We start from the raw sequence: 4,583 nt of genomic DNA, 5'->3' as shown, positions 1-4,583 counted from the left end.
TACAAAGGTACAACAACTATATACCATATATACAAGCAATAAATACCTAAACAATGTCTAGTCCATTTGTATTTGACAAATTCAGAGAAAATAATTCCATTATCTATCCTATTTTGGTAAGTCCAAAATGTACCTAATTCACTTTCTATCCTAACTAATCTTCAATTATAACTAACTAATCTTCAACTATAACTAACTAATCTTCAACTCCCTCAGAGACCCAAAAAGGAAATATTATTACCTAACAAAAATAAAAACAGGAAGTTCATGCAAGCAACTTCCAAAAAAAAAAATGTGAGTTGACAGAAACAGCTAGCTGCCTGGACAGTCACCTGAGGTTTCTCCGCAGTGTTGGGGCATCATCTTCAGTCTATAGGCTTAGCATATCTGACAGACTCATTTGTGAAGTAGGATGTACACAAGGTCAACAGTTTGACCTCACATTTGGTGAGAGCAGTCCATGTACCAGAAACACCTGAATTCCACTAGTGTCATGTCATGATTCAGGATTTTAAATTCCAGAAATTGTTGATGTTTTTTGAATTCAGCTGTCCATTCTTCTTGGCAATGTGTGTGTGTGTGTGTGTGTGTGTGTGTGTGTGTGTGTGTGTGTGTGTGTGTCTTCATCTCAGCATCCCAATCTTCTCCATATCCCTCTGCCAAATGCCAGTCTACTATTGAGAGGCGTGAGCTTAGTTACTCTTCAAGAATAACTGTTTCAGCTGCTGTTCCACTGTACATCAGAGGCCATTGGCCCACTGCCTGTTCAGCTCCTTCGAAGAAAAGGGCACTGTATCTTTTCCAGATTGCAAAGGCCACTTCAGGGATGGTGCCATATTGTCCTGGCCTCAGAAGATGCCTTTTGATAAAGCCACAACCACACTTGTTTTGGCAAGATTGTCAGCAGTTGATTTGAGGATACTTTGTTGTCCAGTGGCTAACTTTTGCCACAATGAAAGTTAGCTCCATATGCAGTTTCTTCAATGCCCATATTTTCTCTGAAGTAGATTGGTACTGCCAGGATTCGACATGTCTCATAGTCACTAAAAAAAAAAAGAAAAATTTTCTAAGTTATTAAAACATCTTAAATGCCATATTCTGTAGATCTCTGAAGGGTTTGAAGATGACCTGTCTATCTAAAATATATCTGCTCAATCTTGAAAACATACCTAATATGACTACAAGTTCTATTGTAATGTCTAACTACTAACTATCCTAATAGTTGGTAATAATAACATTCAAGGATCAGCAAATTGCATTACATTGTTAAATGAATGGTATAAGTACAATATCTTTAACAAAATTAGAAATATATGTATGACATTTTCTAACAATATCAATCTCAATATATATAATTTGTATACAATATAAAACAATCCAATCCAATGTAAAAAGAAGTCTGGCAGTGGTAGCACATGCCCTTAATCCCGATCACTTGACAGGCAGATCTCTGTGTGTTCAAGGATACCATCAGCATAGAGACACATGCCTTTAATCTCAATACCAACCATAGAAGACCTGGAGGTCTGTATAGATGGGCAGTGACGAGGAGGTCATGTGGTTGAGTTTACAACCAATGAGAAGGAAGAATAAAAAGTCAATAAAAAGGACAAACACACAGGAAGTAGCTCTCTTGCTGAGGAGGACAGCAGCGGCAGTGAAGGGTAAGGATTTTAGCTCTTAGCTTTTGCTCTGACCTCTTGGGCTTTTAACTTTGCAATTGGCTCTGTGTTTCTTATTTAACAAGACGGTTACATCTACAAGCGGTTTTCACTCTTATTGGTAACAGGTGGGTATATAGGTAAGCTAACCAATTAGAGAAGTGGTTCTAGTCTTCGCTTGGATCTAACCTGGAAGCTGGAAACCATTTAAACCATGGTTCTGGGTGGTGACGTGAATTGAACAGCTCTGAGCTCTAAGTTTTGTGTTCATTGGCTTCCTTTGCACTCAGTGACTGGTCTGAACAGAACTAGTTGATTCACTCTAAATAATGATCCTGAGAAAGATCTAGAATGGGAGAGCGCAAACAACATGATCCCAAAGACTCCCGGGACAAAGTGAGTTCTGCAGGTAATTAGGCGTGCAACCCCAGAAGCCCCAGAACCTCCTCTTTGGGTCACCTTATCACTGTCGCTGTACTGTCTCCAGTTTGTAGGGACTCTGCTGTCTCACGGATTGTGAAAACATGGCTATAAATTCTACTTATCTGTGATGGGACAGAAGAAAGCACGGTTTAAGCAGAGGCCTGGCAAGTGTTAGCGGACGAGGACTGGCCTTCCTCCTTCTGGGGAACCTGAGACACCAATAAGCCCCGAAGGGAATAAAAGAGCCATCGTGGAATCGGGACTGGAGTTGGGGCGATTTCTGGTGTTAGCTCAGCTCCAAGAAGGCCATCGCAGCCAGTCGCTCTTACTGCCCACAGAGAAGGAAAATGAGGGAGTCCAGCTAAACGTCCAGCCAGCCCTTGGCCTCCAAGCAGGAAAAGGACGGGCCTGGGAAGTGAGGCCCAGACAGGCAGGGCAGGCAGCCTCCAAAGGAGCCCAGTGAAGTGAGGCACTAAAGAGACCTGGGGCCCACCAAAGGAAGCAAAACCAAGGGTGCTGCTGGAGTACCACCGCAGCTCCAGGGAGGAAACCGAGGGGCAGACTGAAAACCCGGAGAAGGAGGAAGAGGAGGGCACCTGCCTGGAGTGCTCAGGGGAGGGACAGTGACCACGGATAATGCGGCATGCTCCTTGGCTGTCAAGGGTCCATCTCTTTCTGAAAAGCCCCGGTTGGATGACCTGGCCACAGCAGGTGCGGTCAGTGCAGGGGATGTTTAGATGCCAGCATGGCCCCCACCAAATTGTCACTCCCAGGTGAGGGCAAGGTGGGTGGGGCCAACATTTGTCCTGGGACCAGATGCAGTGACAGAGGGGAGTTACCACCTATCTCCAGAATGGGGTCCTATTCTCTGGCTACCACCTAAGGCAGCTGGGCCACTACCTCTCCTCCCCTGCTTCTGCTTCAGGTTGTATCCCTTCCTCCAGTGGGCACTAATAAGGATGTAACCTTGCCCTCCACCTACCCCGCTCCTGTTGCTCCTCCCTGCCCCTCAAGGTTGTGGTTCCATCTTTTCCTCTGCTCACAGACTACCTATGGTCAGTTGTGTTGGTTTTTGTTCAACGTTCGTTCTTGAACACCCACCATTGCAGTTGCTACCAGCGCCAAACGTTCATCCTCCCCAAGACACTCCAGGGGGAAGGCAGGCTGGGGTGCAACAGGCTGGTTATGGACTACCTCACTCCAGGGAAGATGGGGTCCTGCCCTTTGGATGCTGCAGTAGAGTGAGGAGGGGGGCAGACTTTAATGAGAAAGGGGTATAGAGACCACTTTCTCCCTTTGTTCTGTGGTGGTGGTGGTGTGTGTGTGTGTGTGTGTGTGTGTGTGTGTGTGTGTGTGTGTGTGTGTGTGTGGCTATTATTTGTCCCAACGTGGGGCTTCCCCTTTGGTTTACTATTTGCAGTTACTTGAATTAAAAGAATAGCCTTTCCTGGAAAAAAAAATTTAAAAGAACCACCACAGCCAGTACAGCCTCCCCAGGTGAGGCCCATACTTACACAAGAAGCTCAGCTGATCCCATGGAGGGCGAAGATGCCCAGTCTGCTAAGCCACAAAATTATAAGGAAGTAATTGGCACTGCTTAACCAGCTACCTATTGGAAGCAGTTTTCTACACAGTGAACAAGAGGCCATTATTCAAGAATAGATAACCAAATTTCGTTGTTCAAACAAGATTTTATTATGGGCTCTAGCATAACACACACATCGTTTGGGAGTTGCTATGGTTTGACTGTGTCCCTTAAGAGACATGGGTTGAAAATTTAATCACCAGTGGGATAGCACTGGGCAATAGAGTCTCGTGGGAAGTGTTTGTGAGTGGGCTGGCTCCTGCTACAGAAAGGCTTGAGTTGCAAGCCCACCCTCCTTCTGCTCTGTCTTTGTCCTTCCAGCAACAGCTAACAAGACAAGACCCTCGTTAGCTGCTGGTCACAGACTCCAGAATTGTGAGCCAATAAATCACTGTTTGTTTTAAACTGCCCAGTCTGTTATATTTTGCTACAGTGGTACAAAATGGACTGAGACCAGAGTGATTTTTTTTTTGAAGAGTAAAATCAATGTAATATATCTTTATTTTTGTACTAACTCATTATATGTTTTGTTTTGTTTTTGTTTTTCGAGACAGGGTTTCTCTGTGTAGCTTTGCGCCTTTCCTGGGACTCACTTGGTAGTCCAGGCTGGCCTCGAACTCACAGAGATCCGCCTGGCTCTGCCTCCCGAGTGCTGGGATTAAAGGCGTGTGCCACCACTGCCCGGCCTCATTATATGTTTTTAAAGCAAGAGTTAAAATAGGACACATAAATGCAGTCAAGAAACCCATGGAAATTTGAATATTTTCAACAACTTAATCCCAGGAGCAGAAACTCTTGTGTCTGGGTCCTGATTTTGGCCAACTGCATCTATGAATAAAGTCTTGTTGGAGCATACTCTGCCCATCACTTTACCTGCTGTCTATCTGCACTACTTCTGCCCTGCAACAACAGAG

General features: G+C 44.7%; 1 pseudogene; it reads left to right on the top strand.

Annotated features, from left to right (window-relative positions):
- The first annotated feature begins 2,431 nt into the window (after window positions 1-2,431).
- Window positions 2,432-2,650, top strand: LOC128104627 (high mobility group protein HMG-I/HMG-Y-like; annotated as a pseudogene).
- Window positions 2,651-4,583: the final 1,933 nt, after the last annotated feature.

The sequence above is a fragment of the Peromyscus californicus genome, unplaced genomic scaffold (genome assembly GCF_007827085.1).
Source record: "Peromyscus californicus insignis strain IS unplaced genomic scaffold, ASM782708v3 Scaffold_8__1_contigs__length_139910024, whole genome shotgun sequence".
NCBI lineage: Eukaryota > Metazoa > Chordata > Mammalia > Rodentia > Cricetidae > Peromyscus > Peromyscus californicus.
Note: the sequence above shows the minus strand (reverse complement) of the source record. Positions and strands in the feature narration are given on the sequence as shown.